The 15986-nt window shown below is 34.6% G+C and overlaps 1 protein-coding gene across 7 annotated transcripts in view; it reads left to right on the top strand.

The window, feature by feature from the left end:
• KLF12 (Kruppel like factor 12) overlaps window positions 1–15986 on the top strand; it is a 1146238-nt gene that overhangs the window by 720593 nt on the left and 409659 nt on the right. The window contains exon 1 of one of the 7 annotated variants that reach the window (XM_042978253.1): window positions 15524–15872. The exons of the other annotated variants lie outside the window; for them this stretch is intronic. The gene's annotated coding sequence lies outside the window, so the exon portion shown is untranslated. Of the gene's footprint in view, window positions 1–15523; window positions 15873–15986 lie in introns of those variants that run through there. 7 annotated transcript variants of the gene reach the window in all.

Below are 15986 nucleotides of genomic sequence, written 5' to 3'. Positions count from 1 at the left end.
CTCAGGTCATGATCTCACGGTTCATGAGTTCGAGCCCCACATGGGGCTCTGTGCTACTGGTGCAGAGTCTGCTTTGGGTTCTTTCTTTTTCCCCCTCTGCCCCTCTCCCTCTCTCTCTCTCCCTCCCTTTCCCTCTTTTGACTCTGAGAGTGGGTCTCCTTTTTTTAATTTTATTATTATTATTTAAAAAATTTTTTTAATGTTTATTTATTTTGAGGGAGAGAGAGACAAAGTGCGAGCAGGGGAGGAGCAGAGAGAGAGGGAGACAATCTGAAGAAGGCTCCAGGATCCAAGCTGTCAGCACAGAGCCCGACGCGGGGCTTGAACTCACAAACTGTGAGATCATGACTTCAGCCAAAGTTGGACGCTTAACCGACTGAGCCACCCAGGTGCCCCAAGAGTGGGTCTCCTTTAAAACATGAGTCTGGTCCCTTGACATATACAATTTTTTTAAGTTTTCAGAAGTGCATCACATATTAAAATATAGGATTCCTCTTTTTATTCATTAAGTATTTGTTGAGTACATATGTATGATATTACGGTTTCTATTTTATAGATGTAGGGGCTGATTTTAACCCAATTAATGCCAATAACCATGATCAATAGCCAGTTAGCTTTAGAGTAAATTTTTTTTTTTGATGTTTATTTATTTTGAGAGGGAGAGCAGGTGGGGGAGGGTGGCAGAGAGAGAGAGAGAGAGAGAGAGAGAGAGAGAGAGAATGAGAATCTCAAGCAGGCTCCATGCCCAGCGTGGAGCTTAACACGGGTCTCTATCTCACCACCCTGAGATCATGAGATCATGACCTGAGCCAAAATCAAGAGTCAAATGTTTGAGCCACCCAGGTATCTCTAAAGTAAAGATTTGAACACTGGAAAGCCGTTGTGTTATGCCCTATTCCCTGTATTACTCTTAACTCCCTTCAGCAGTAAGTATGATAGTCCAGATTTAATCTTCTTGTAGAGTAGAGCAAAAAATGGGAGTATTAGATACTGTATTTACAGGCTGTTATTTGTTTGTAGATACTGACCTACTGCACTTACTAGCATATTTACCTCAATACAGAAGCCAATTTTGTGATGGTTGATACATGTGCTAAAACAAATTGTGAGACCTAATCCAAAAAATTGCTTTAGAAGGCAACTGCTATAGGGTATATCAAAGTGGCAGCAATAGACCAGTAACTTCTGGCCAGTATGCATTCTGTCATTTGATAAAGCTGTTACAGTCAGAGGCATCATATGAGTAACAAAAAAAACATTATCTCTATAAAAAATGCCTTACCCATTTGATCTACACTTATTTAGCTCCTATCATGTAATCCGGAATCATGTATGGAAACGGATAGGGCATTATCATTGATTAGCTGAAAATCAAAGAGGGAAGGTGAGACTTATGTGGAAACTTACAATACAAAGTAAGTTGTGATACATGGACCAAGTTGCTTAAAATTCATGGGAAAAAATTCCTTGTATCTGGGAATGAAAGGTTTTAGGTTTTTAGTGGATATGGCAATAATTCTTCATGGAAAATGTTTACTTTTTATGGAAAAGAAAAAGCAAATCTGCAAGAATAAGAAAGCAAATTAAAAACATTATTTTGGCCACTGTGGTGATTTCACACATCCTTTTCTGTTATCTTTTAGAGCTGATGGCTTTATGGTGTTTTGGCAAACTTTTATCATTTGCCATAACACGAGAATATTGTGATTCCCAAAATTAGATCCTGGGATGTACTTGGCTAGTAGGACGTGCAGTGTTATAATGAGTTTAGAGAAGGTTTATTTGGGCAAAACAAAATAATAATGTTGATCGGTTAATAAAATTTTAAAAATACACTTTATATGGGGGCGTCTGGGTGGCTCAGTTGTTTAAGTGTCGGACTCTTGATTTTGGCACAGGTCATGATCTCAGGGTTCATGAGTTCAGGCCCCATGTCTGACTCTGTGCTCATAGGCAGAGGCCACTTGGGGGTTTTCTCTCTCTCTCTCTCTCTCTCTCTCTCTCTGCTTCTCCCCTGCTTGTTCTCTTTCTCTCAAAATAAAGAAATAAACTTAAAAAAATAAGTTAAAATAATGAAAAAAATATACTTTATGTGAGGCTGTGTAGTCAAATTTTTTTCATATTGCTAAATTTAAGCAATGACCAAAAACTTTGAATATAGGAATAAGAGGTTTTGTTTGTTTGTTTGTTTTTAACATAAGAATAATGGAAGGAAAAACTTGGAAACTGATCAGTTTTCCGATCAAGAAGGTCGGAGTCCATTGTAATTTATCAGAGGTGTTGCTTGAAGGCATATTTAGAAAGAAACTTTACATTAAAGTGGTTGGTTATTTAAAGTGACATCCTCTGGAATGTGCATTAGCTTTCTGCGTTAGGTATAAATACAGAACACTTAAAGAAACACAAAATATTTCATTTTGAGATAATACATAACCAGAAAGAAATTCACTCTTAATGAGTCTATAAAGAGCATTGATGGAATTCTTATTGTACGCTGAGCTCTCTATTGAATATATTGGGATTATACCAAGGCTCTAAGCTGAGGCAGTTGTTTTTATTTATAAATAGCTTGGTAAATAAGACACTTTAGAATACTTGAGAAGTATGGGATAGCAAAAAAATATATATATATATTATATTACATATATTATTATATTATATTATATATATATATGGTTAGTGCTTTTTGGTTAGTGCTTGGTGGTTTACAGAGTTGTTTTTTGATAATCTTATAAGGTAGATTGGACACATGTTATCATTTTATTCATGAGGATATTAAGGTCATCTGAAGGTAGAGTAACTAGAAGGTGGCCAAGTTGAAACTAGAACCTTGATTTCCAACACCAGTAAAATAATTTTTTCCATTTCATCTGATTGCTGTCTTCCTAAGTTTCATTTAGTTTAAGATAGTCTCCGTTGCTCAAAGGAGGTGCCAATGTCTAGTGTCTAGCTCATGTGAGATTCAGTGAATATTATTGGATGAATTCTTTTTCCTTCCAAAATGTACTTTAAAGGGGCATAACAAAAAACCCATAATGCTCAGAAAGATCAACTTAATTCTAGAAGACACTGTGCAAATAGAGGCATGAATACTCTGAAGAAAATTAGGGAGGTGGTTCATCACTTACCATGTACCAGTGCTTGTGCTAGGTGCTGAGAATACAACAGTAAATAAAACCTGGGCTTTGTCTCAGGTATAAACAGATCAGGAGGAACCGGCACAACTAAACCCAAAGAGAGGGCCTTGCTCTAGTATATTTCAGTTTATTTTATTTTCATTTAGATCCTTAGTGTGCCTAAAAATAGTACCTAGATATTTTTAGATTTATGTTTTAGTTTCTTTTAAGTACTTTTTATCTTATCAGAAAATCTGTTTCCATTTAAGCATGTGATTGTCTTAGTTTTTTTTCCTTTTGAAAAAAATATTTTGCATTTATTGTACTTAAAATGTGTATGATACACTTAAACGCCATTATCTCATTTAATGCTTGTAACCAACCCAACGTTAGGTATTTATTTAAATTAATTTATTATTACTTTTATGACTTAGGTTTTCAAAGGACAACAGCTTAAGATCTGTGTTCCCAGGGATAAGCTTTGTTTTGCAGAAACTCACTCATTGAGCAGTGTTTACAAATATATTCTCTCTCTAATAAAAGTATGTGTTTGAAAACTTCATTTTTTTCTTTCTTCCTTTCTTTTCCTTCTTATCTTCCTTCCTTTTTACTTAGCTCCCCTTGTAGCTAGCGGTAACATTCCATTCCCCCATAACCCATGTTATCGGGACTATGTGTCTTTTTTACTGTTCTCCATATTCTCAGTGTTATAAACACATTCACATAAGGTTTTTTGATCACTGATTATAAAAATGGGATTATATTTTGGAGACTATTATCTACTTTCAAAGGGAAATACTCCCACTCAACCGCTATAGCTCTACTCCATTTACAAAACAAAAACAACTGTTGCATGATACTCTAAAGTATGGTTATTTCATAGTCTAGTTAACCATTAATTTACTGATGGGCAATACTTTGTTTCTACCTTTTTCCACTAAAAGCAATATTGTAATACATATCTTTATAGCTATACTCTGACAGACCAATGCGATAGATTCCCAGGATGCAGTTATGTTCTGCTTCAAAATGTTGCCACATTGCTTTGAAGAAAAAGGCTGTAACAGTTCATGTTTTTACCAGTAATGTGGGCAAAACCCTTTCCTTGAAAGTCCATCAGCAATGGACTTTTCCAGTCTGATAGTTTTGTAGTAGTATCTCATTGTTACTTTAAATTAGTATTTCCTGACTGTTGGTGACCTTGAAGATCTCTTCCTATTTGTAGCTACATTGGAATTGTTTTCTAAGAATGGCCCTTTCATACTTTTTGCTCATTTTTCTACTTGGTTGTTGTCCTGTGGGAGTTTATATATTATAGCTATTAACCATTGGTCTGGTACCTGCATTGCAAATATTTTTTTTCAAAAACTGATCTTTTGGGGCACTTGGGTGGCTCAGTCGGTTAAATGTTCTGTTCTTGCTCTCAATTCATGTCTTGATCTCAGGTTCCTGAGTTCAAACCCTACATTGTGCTTCACTCTGGGTGTAGAGTCTACTTCAAAACAAAACAAACTGATCTTTTCTGTTTAAGAAGTATCTTTTGATGTGTAACATTTTTAAATTTTATGTAATCATTCTGTCTGGTTAACTTTTTTTTTTTTTTTTTTTTTTTTGAGAAAGAGAGAAAGAGGGAGAGACAGAGCATGAGCTGGGGAGGGGCAGGGAGAGAGGGAGACACAGAATCCAAAGCAGGCTTTAGCCTTTGAGCTGTCAGCACAGAGCCCCATGCAGGACTGGAAACCAAGAACTGTGAGATCATGACCTAAGCTGAAGTCTGATGCTTAACCGACTGAGCCACCCTGGTGCCCCTGGTTAACTTGTTTTTTTCAGTGTTTTCTCTATTGGTAAAACAGATGTGTAATCTACACTTAGATTGTATTTTTCTTTCCACTTTGATCTTATCTTTGATGAACTTGGAATTTGTAGTTATATGTGCTATAGGAGAGGGATCCACTTTTATTTACTTTCAGATACATAACTGGTATCAGCACCATTTTTAAAGTAATGTGTCCTTTTACAAGTAAATACAAATTCCCTAATTGTATTGTCTTATGTTCTAATATATCCTATAATACTAGATTTTTTTCCTTTTAAAACAGTAGATTGCAAATCTAAGGAATATTTCATCCATTGTTCCAACTTCCCTGGGCAAAAGATACACAAAAACTCTGTTGTGAATCTAATTAGAATTGCATTAAGTTATATATACTCTGGGAACAATTAACATTTTATTTATTTATTTTTATTTTATTTATTTACTTATTTTTTATTAAGAATACTTTTATTTTTATTTTTATTTTTTTCAATATATGAAATTTATTGTCAAATTGGTTTCCATAACATTTTAATACTTTTAGTGCAGAGTATCATCCCAATTCAAGAACGTGGATGTCCTTCTGTTTATATCATTTTTCATGTTTCAAAAAGATTTTAGTATTTTATTTGTAATAGTTGTTTCCTGTTTACTTGAATTTAGTTATAAGTAGTTTTATAGGCTTTTGGCTATTTTGTATTTATTGAGATGATATATGATTTTCTGTTTTAGTCTTTTAATTTAGTGAGTTAATTGTGTTTGATTTGTGTGTGTGTTGCTTGATTTTAAATGTTGTGTCAGCCTTTCATTCCTTGTGTAAGTCTTACTTGTTCTTGATGTGTCATCTAATTATATATAGTTGTATTTGATTTTCTTATATTTTGTTAAGAAATAAAAAATATATAAGTTCATGGGACATGGTGGTCAGTACTATTTATTCTTTTTAGTTTCTCTATCTGATTTTGCTTTCAGGGTTATTCCTCACCTCCTAAAATAACTTGGGAAGTGTTTTATCATCTTCTGGTTTTGTTTTTTTTTTTTTTTTTTTTCTTTTTTGGAATACTTTGTGTGGAATTATTTCTTCCTTAGATGTGTGGAAGAATTCACAAGAGGCTCCATCTGGTTTGGAGAGTTTTTTGTTTTGTTTTGTTTTTTGTTTTTTTCTTTCCTTTGTAGGAAGGTTTTAAACTATAAATTCAATTTATTTAGCACAGAGCTATTCAGATTATATATTCATTTGTGAATGAAACTTCTTAGTTCGTGTTTTGAAGGAATTTGGCTTTTTCATCTGAGTTACAGAATTTATTGGCATAAAGTTGTTTATATTGTCCTATTCTTTTAATGTTTTTAGGATCTACACTGACTACTTGTTATACCTGATGTTGGTGACTTGTGATTTTTCTCTTTTTGTCTTGATCAGTCTGGCCAGAGGTGTATTAATTTTTTTGATGTTCTGAAAGGGCCAGCTTTTGGTTTCATTATTTTTTTCTCCAACTTTTACTTTTTCTAATTCTTTATTATTTCCTTTCTTATGCTTGTCATGGGTTTAATTTGTTCTGTTTTTAGTTTTTTAAGATGGAAGCTTGAGACCTTTCTTCTTATATAAGGATATGATGTTATAAATTTTACTTTGAGCACTGCTCTTTTAAGTTTAATTCAGTTCAAATACTTTCTGATTTCCATTGTGATTTCTTCTTTGACTTTAGATTGTTTAGAATTGTGTTTTTTAATATTTAGATACTTGGTGATCTCACAGATATCTTTCTGCTATTGGTTTCTAGTTTAATTCCATGGTTTTCAGAGTCTGTATGATTTTGATTCTTTAAAAGTTTTCTGAGATTCGTTTTATCACTCAGTATATGGGCTGTATCGGTAAATATTACATGTACACTTGAAAACAAGGTTTCCTGTCATTATTGGATAGAGCATCCTATGAATGTCAGGTTTATATTTTATAAATATGATTGAGCTAAGTTGGTTAATAATGTCTTCAAGTCTTTGTCAACTGATATTTTTCTCTCTTCTGTCAGTTATTGGGAAGGATGGGCTTAAGTATTTATTTATTTTCAATATATGAAATTTGTCAAATTGGTTTCTGGCTTAAGTATTTAAAATACAATTGTGAATTAATCCAATTCTCTTTTCAGTTTTAGTACTTTTTGCTTTATGCATTTTGAAACCTTTGTTATTAGGTGCGTACATATTTAGTATTGTGTTTTCTTGGTGAATTGACTCCTGTAATATTACTCTTTTTCCTTTATAGACAACATATAATTCTATAAGTTATAATTGTACTATATGTATGTATATACACACACACACACAATTATATGATATATCATGTAACATGTAATTGGGTGTGACTTTTTAATCCACTCTGTCTCCAACTTTTGTTTAGAATGATTTGTTAGCTTACATTAAACATTTTTATGTGATTGGTTTTCTATGTACTAACTTGCTATTCGTTTTGTATTTGTCTCACCTGTTTTTTGCTCTTATTTTTCCATTTCTAGCCTTTTTTGGGCTTGATTATTTTTTAGTAGTCAATTTTATTTCCACTAATGGCTTATTAGTTATATTTCTTTGTTTTATATTTTTAGTGGTTATTTCCGGGTTTGCAATATACATCATGAATTTCTCACAGTCAAATGATATAATAGCACTTTCTGTATGATGTTAGAATATTACAACAGTATACTGCCATTTTTTTCTCTCCTGTTGATGCTATTTTCCTAATATATTTTAACTTGCACATATAATAAATCATATATTTCTTAGGTATTTGCTTTAAAGATTTAATTCCCTTTAATAGTGATTACAAATCAGAAGAGAATTTTTTTATATTTATGGATTTTTTAAAATATTTCAAAGGTTCTTTATTTCTTTGTTGTAAATTTCTATCTAATATCGTATTACTTTTGCCTAAATAAAATATTTCTTGAAATGTAGGTCTGCTGACAGTGACTTTTCACAGTTTTACTTATCTGAAAGAGTCTACTTGCCTTTGTTTCTGAAATATTTTAGCTGGGTTTGAATTTTAGTTTGACAGTTTTCTCCCCATTAGTTTCAAGATGTTGCTATATTATCCTCTAGCTTACATGGTTTCTGAAGAGATGTCCTTTGTCCTTCTGGGTTTTGTTCCTCTATATGTAATGAATGTTTCTCTTTTTCTCTGGCTGCCTTCAGGATATATATATATATATATATATGTACATATATATATATATTTCTTAATTTTTTTTAATCTTTATTTATTTTTGAGACAGAGAGAGAGTGTGAGTGGGGGAGGAACAGAGAGAGGGAGACACAGAATCCAAAGCATGCTTCAGGCTCCGAGCTGTCAGCACAGAGCCCAATGTGGGGCTCAAACTCACAAACCTTGAGATCATGACCTGAGCTGAAGTGGGACGCTTAACCAACTGAGCCACCCGGGTGCCCCAGGATATATTTTTTTAACTCTGGTCTTCATTGAAACCAAATGTGCGTAAGTATGTAGTCATTTGTGATCCTATTTTGGGGTTGTTTTAGCTTTTTTGATTTGTAGTTTATTGTCCCTTCTGATTTTTGATAGGTTTATTTCTGTTATCTTTTTGAGTATTTCTTCTGCCCCCTTTTCTCTCTTCTCTTTCTGGACTATTTTGACAAGTACAGTAGTCTACCTCATGTTGTCCCACAAGTCTTGGATCCTCTGTAGCGGCCCCCCCCCATTCAGTTTTCAGTCTGAATAATTTCTATGGTCTAGCTTCACATTTACTAATTCTTCCTGTTGTGGTCAGTTTTTTGTAAACTCAGTGAAAGAATTCTTTGATAAAGCTAATTCTTTGACGAAGCTATTTCTTTAGCATTTTCATATCAGTTTTTAAAAATTTCCACCTATTTACTGAATTTCTTCATGTATGCATGCTGTTTGTCTTTATCTCTAGATTCTTTTACATTTAATCATAGCTATTTTAAAGTCTCTCCTTGATAGTTTCAACATCTCTGCCATCTTGGCATCTGATTATGTTGATAGCTTTATATCTTAACAATGTGTAACTTGCTTTGTTTTTGTGTCTTGTAACATTTGATTGACTCTATGACATTATGTATAAAAGAACAGCAGAGACTGAAGTAAATCATTATGCTAAGAAGCGGACATATCTCATATTCTGCAAGATACTAGTGTCTGTGCAGGGGGAGGATGAATCAGTTTGGTCAGTAGATGTGCTGAGTTTTTACTTGGTCTTTGCTCTTGAAGTCTCTAGTGATGTGATAGTTCAAGTTCCTTCAGGAATTCATTGCTTTTACCTTGACACTTCTGTGAGTCCTGGAATGTCAGAATTTTTCTTCTCTGTGTTCCTGCTATACCCTCAACTTTCGGTCAGCTCTGAACTCCAGTGTCATAGGAAACCTCCTTTTGTCCTTTTTCTCTATCCCAGCAGGTAGTCTGGGTGGAGGTGCAGATGGGTGGGAGGTGGGGAGGGGGGGGGTCTCAGTTCTTTTACACCAACTTCAGCCTTAGGCAAGCCTGGTATACCTCAGTCTGAGTTGAGACTTTGAAAGCATGCCTGTACCTTCTTGTAGTGGCCAAATTGTGTTGTGTCAATGGCAGGCTTATGTTTGTGTGTGTTTTCTGTATACCAGTATGTCTGACTCCATTTTTGAATCATTTTAGAATTCTGGGCCTGAGTGAGTTTTCTGCCTTATCCCAGGAGCAGAGGAGTTTTACCTAGTGTTCAGTGCAGGGGCAAGTGTGTGTGAGTGCTCTTATCCAGCGGCTGCTTTTCTTTGAGCTTAGGGAAGGGGATAGTCAGAGAGTCTAGTCTCTCTTCCAGTGGCTTCACCTCCTTCTCTAGCTGTAGTCCATCTTTGCATGGAAGAAGCAGGAGTATTTACTGTCCTGGCTCCTGTGGCAGATGGCTTTTGCTTCAGTTGATAGTAGAGTCTGGGATGAGGCCAGTTTTTATCCTTGTGTCCCAGTGGTAGCGGATGTCTCCCTTTGTACCCCCTTTCAAGGCAGGGCTTTCTTAGGTCTGTTGTTACATTCTTTTGTCTTAGTACCTGGAAGAGACTTGCAAAAAGAGCAGGGTGATGACTGTGGAGCGTCTGTCCTTGCATCAGGGGCTTTCTGGAATACTAATTGACCGTGCTAGCCCATACTGAGCTTTTAGGAATTTGATAAAATTTTGGTCGCTTATATATATGTTTAAAAATTAGAAGAAAAAAATTTTTATTGCAATAAAAAACAACAAAAATACCATCTTTACCGTTTTTAAACCTACAGCTTAATAATGTCAATTCTATTCACATTGTGTGAAAGATCTCAACTTTTTCATCTTGCCAAACTGAAACTGTATACCCATTAAAAGCAACTCTATTTCTCACTCTCCTGAGTCCCTGACAGCCACCATTCTACTTTCTGTTTCTTACTTGCTTTTAGGACTGTTCATTTTTTTTTTTTTTTTTTTTTTTTTTCATTATTATGGCCAAAGGCAATAGCCTGTTTCTCTGTGAAAGGGGCTTGTTACCCACTGGAACCTATCACCTGGTTGCCTTGTGACTTTAAAAGTCTTTGGCCTCAGAAGCATGATTTTATAGGATATTTATCCTAAGTATTTTCCTTCTCCAGTTTACCTTAAATGTGCTTGATTTATTTCCTTTTTTTTTTTTTTTTTTTTGGAATGCTTGTTGAATTTTATATAGGTATTTTTAAAACTCATCTGATAAATCATCTTTCTCATTTAGTTGACTGTTATAAAGCATTGTAAAAGTTTATTTATTTATTTTTGGGGCGAGTGCAAGTGGGGGAGAGGCAAGAGAGAGGGGGACAGAGAATCTAAAGCTGGCTCTGTGCTGACAGGCTGACAGCAGTGAACCTGATGTGGGGCTTGTAGTCACAAACCGTGAGATCATGACCTGAGTCGAAGTCAAACGCCCAACCAACTGAGACACTCAGGTGCCCTTGTTATAAAGCATTTCATTAGAGGATTTATTAACATTGAACTATCTTTGCATTAGGGGATCAAACCCTGATTTTTCATAATTTATTTTTGTATAAGTTTTCTTGATTCTGTTTGATAAATTAGAATGATACTTAGAATATACACATCTGTATTCACAAGTGGGATTGGTCTATAGTATTTTCTTTGCTATTGAATCATATTTTTATACAAATATTTTGGTGGAGGGTCACCTGGGTGGCTTAGTTGGTTAAGTGTCTGACTCTTGGTTATAGCCCAGGTCATGATCTCATGGTTTGTGGGTTTGAGACCTGCACCAGGCTCTGTGCTGACAGTGCAGAGCCTGCTTGGGATTCTCTCTCTCTCCCTCCCTCCCTCCCTCCCTCCCTCTTTTTACTTAAAAAATAAATAAATATGTTGGTGGATACATAAATTGAAAAAATATTCATGTCTTTCCATGAGCTACATTTAAAACTGTTCCTTATAGGCTAGTATTAAGTGCGAACCATTAGGTCATGGTTTTTACTGTTTTTTTTTCGAGTGGCAGATATATATTATTTTTTCTAATTTCTTCTCTGTACTTGTCCATTACAGTTGTCATCTTCTTTTTTGGATTACGTTTTGGGTAATAAATTGCTCATGTGGTTTTTTGTTGTTTTTTTTTTAATTGATTGATTGACATATAACTGACATAACAGTTTAGTAGTTTTAGGTATACAACATATGATTTGCTGTATGCATATATTGCTAAATGATTAGCACAAGTTAACATCTATCACGACACAGCTACAATCGTTTCTCTTTCTTGTGATGACACTTTTAAGATTTACCGTCAGCAACTTTCAAATGCAATACATTATTGATAACTGTAGTTACCATGCTGTACATTGTATGCCCAGAACTTACTTGTCTTATAACTGCAAGTTTGTGCCTTTTGACCATCTTTATCCATGCCATCCACACCCAGCCCCTGGCAACCACCACTTTGTTTTCCATATCCGTGATGTTCATGTCCGTCTCTACTCATTTGCTTCATAAGCTTTCAAATTTGTTGCCTTAGGATAGCATTTACTATTCCCTACTATGTAATTACATTTCTATCGTAAAGCTTATGTAACTTTTTAAACTCCTAATATTGTCTCTTTTTTAACTGTTTTTTTAAAAATGTTCCATAAGTTTCTTTGCTATTTTATTATGCTTAAAAAAAAAAAAGCTTTTGAATTTTGCTTCATTTCTACTGCTTTTATTTTCTCTCATGACTTTTAGCTCATATTTTCTTAATTATTTGTCCTTTTTTTTTTTTTTAACTTAGTTCTTTAAAAGGTAAATCTTGGGGCTCCTGGGTGGCTCAGTTGGTTAAGTGTCCGACTTCAGCTCAGGTCACGATCTCGCGGTCCTTGAGTTCGAGCCCCGCGTTGGGCTCTGGGCTGACAGCTCAGAGCCTGGAGCCTGCTTCCGATTCTGTGTCTCCCTCTCTCTCTGCCCCTCCCCCGTTCATGCTCTGTCTCTGTCTGTCTCAAAAATAAATAAACGTTAATTAAAAAAAAATAAAAAATTAAAAAAAATAAAAGGTAAATCTCCTTTTAACTATGAAGGCATTCAAGTTAGAAATACTGTTCTGACTAAACATCCTTTGCTATATTCTATGCTTTTTTTTTTTTGGAAGAATTATTCTTTTCATTGTTTCTAATTTTTGTGATTTTTGTTGTAATTTTATTATAATTTAACTTATAATTTATAATTGATTTCTTCTTTGAATCAAGGATTTCTAGGACTATGTTTTAAAATTTCTGAGTATTAACTATTTTTAGGTCTTCATCTTGTATTTATATTTAAATTTTGATTTATACTCAAAGACTTTGTTAAATAGTCTCATTTTAAAATAACTATATTTTTCTTTGTATCTATATGATTTGTTTTTAGAAATGTTTCATAGAGATTTGAATAAAAGTATTTTCTCAACTGAGGAATGTGATAACCCATTTTTCACCTGTTAAATTGAGTTTAACAGGTTGAAGTGAGTTGATTTGTTTTAGGTTATTTTAAGTTATAACATTTTTTTCAGTTAAATTGGATTAATTCGAAAGGTGGTGTATTAAGTTCTACATTCTGATCATGTTTTTGTATCTTCTTTGGATTTTTAAAATTTATTTTTTATTATTTTAAATTATAAAATATAAGCAACATAAAATTTACCATCTCACCCATTCTTAGCGTACAATTAAGTAGTGTTAAGTATATTCACATTGTTGTGCTGTGCATCTCCAGAACTTACTCATCTGGCAAAACTGAAACTATATACTAATTACACTACTCCCACTACCTGCGCCCCCCCGCCTCCCCGGCAACCACCATGCTACTTTCTGTTTCTAGGAGTTTGACTATTTTAGATACCTCTTATAAGTAGAATCCTATGTTGTCTTTTTGTGACTGGCTTATTTTAGTTAGCATAATGTCTTCACAGTTTATTTATGTGCGAGCGTTTGTCCAGGTGTCCTTTTTTAAGGCTGTATAATGTTAAGTTGTATTTATACCACATGAACATGTGTGTACAAATGTCTTTTGAGTCTCTGCTTTAAATTCTTTTGGACACGTAACCAGAAGGGGAATTGCTGTATATTGTAATTCTGTGTTTAATTTTTTAGGAATTGCTATACTGTTTGCCGCAGCACCTGTACCATTTTGCATTTCCATCAGCAGGGCACAGGGGTTCCGATTTCTCTACATTCCTGCTAATACTTGCTATTTTCTGGAATTATTTTTTTTTCTTTTGATAATAGCCATTCTGATGGGTGTGCAGTGACGTCTCCTTGTGATTTTGGTTTGCATTTCCCTGATAATTAGTGATGGTGAGCATCCTTTCATTTGCTTATTGACCATTTGTATATTTTCTTTAGAGACATGTCTATTCATTTACTTTGCCCATTTTTAGTTTTGATTTTATTGTTGACTTTTAGAAGTTCTTTGTATATTCTGGATATTAACCCCTTATCAGATACGTGATTTGTAAATAGTTTTCTCCCATTCTGTGGGTTGCCTCTTCACTCTGTTGAGAGTGTCCTTTGAGGCACAAAAGCTGTTAATTTTGTTTTCGTCCTGTTTATCTGTTTTTTCTTTTGTTGCCCATACTGTTGGTATCATGTCCAAGATCTCATTGCCAAATCCATCGTCATGAAGCTTTTTACTTGTGTTTTGTTTTGAAAGTTTTGTTGTTTTATGTCTTCATTAAATTTTTTATAGCTTTGCTTGTATGTTTATTTGTGTATTGTTTGGTACATATAACTCCATGACATTTCTTAAAATTATTATTCTTTTTATTGAATGCCTTTAAAATGAAACTTATCCTATACTGATGTTCATATTGCCATTCCTGTTTTCTTTTTGAGGAAGAGTTTAACTATATTGGATTTTACTCTACCAATCTATTTATTCCGTCATTAGCTTTTCCTTTTTAATTTGTTTTGTCTTATAAAGTAGTGTTGTTGTTGTTTTTTTTCAGTATCTAGGGTTTTTTTAAACTCATTTTCCCTGCTTTTTAACAGTTACATGTAACATAACAACCATATACTTTTTCTCAGTTATGATTTTTTAGCTATTTTTCCTTCATAATTCCTTTTGTGAATTTAATCAAAGTGGATATTTATTTTCTTTTATTTCCTACATGACTCCTATCAATTTGGAGGATGCTCTGTGCTTTACCATTTGACTAATCAATAGTCCTTCCCCAGCTTCATGTTTATAGCCACTGTTAGCTCATACAGTGCTTTGTGTGAGAAGGAAAATGCACCATTTCCTTAAGACTACTCTGATTGACAAAAAATTGTTGTAGTATACTGCCATCCAGAACATTTTGCTAACAGATACACAAATCTCCAAGGTCTACAATGTGAAGGACTCCCTCTAAGATGTGATGCCCTTGGCTGGATATAACTTGCTGTGATAAGAGTAGGGAAAATAGATTTTTTACTACGTTTTATAGCAAGGTGACTGCCAATTTTCTTACTTTTTCTCTTTTGTGAGTTTTCATTATTTTGGTCCCCTGGTATGGTGAGGTATACTAGGGATGCTTTATTCTAAGAATATGAGCCTATGGATATTGTACTGCTGGCATTATTTCATAATTCTCTAGAGATTTCTGTGTTAATAGAAGTTCATTGGTTTCTTCAGTTAATAATATAAGCCTTGGGGTGCCTGGGTGGCTCAGTCGGTTGAACGTTCGACTCTAGATTTTGGCTCGGGTCACGAGTCCAGGACTGTAGGATTGAGCCCCATGTTGGGCTTGGCAGTGAGCATGGAGCCTGTTTAAAATTTTCTCTCTCTCCCTCTACCCCTCTCCCCTGCTTATACTCTCTCTCTCTCTCTCTCTCTCTCTCTCTCTTCAAAACAAAACAAACCTTGGGCAGAAAAATTATTTCAGTCCTAATTACAGCTTATAGATGTTTTGAACTTGTTATCTTAGTTTTTTTTAAATACATATGCTTTAGATAGCACACTTTTTTGATGTTTATTTTTAATTTTTGAGAGAGTGCACGTGAGCGTGAGTGGGGGAGGGGAGGAGAGAGAGGGAGACACAGAATCTGAAGCAGGCTCCAGGCTCTGCTGTCAGCAGAGAGCTCAATGCCAGGCTCGAACCCACAAACCACGAGATCATAACCAGAGCCGAAGTCAGACGCTTAACCGACTGAGCCATCCAGGCACCCCTTGTTGTCTTAGTTTTTAACCCTAATTTGAAAAGCACAGCAATCTTTGATCTCCATATTGTTAAAATATTTTCTGAAAAGTCTTACTATAAAATCATAAACTGTGTGCTCGGAACACTCACAGTCATGGAAATCAACTAATTTTCATTGAGTGTTTATAATGTGCCTAAGATTGTGTTTCGATCTTGCCTTAGTTTGCTTGGGCGCTGGGTAGTTTAAACAACATAAATTTATTTTTTTACAGTTCTGAAGAGATCCAAGATCAGGATCAGTTCCTGGTGAGGACTTTCTTCTTGGCTTGCAGGTGGCTACCTTCTCACTGTGTTCCTATATGAAGGGGGTGGGGGGGGGCGGAGAGAAAGGGAGGGGAGGGAGCTTTGGTATCTCTTCTTGTAATTAAAGCCCTATCTATGACCTC

The sequence above is a fragment of the Panthera tigris genome, chromosome A1 (assembly GCF_018350195.1).
Source record: "Panthera tigris isolate Pti1 chromosome A1, P.tigris_Pti1_mat1.1, whole genome shotgun sequence".
In the NCBI taxonomy this organism is placed as follows: Eukaryota; Metazoa; Chordata; class Mammalia; order Carnivora; family Felidae; genus Panthera; species Panthera tigris.
This window is presented reverse-complemented; position numbering and strand designations above follow the sequence as displayed.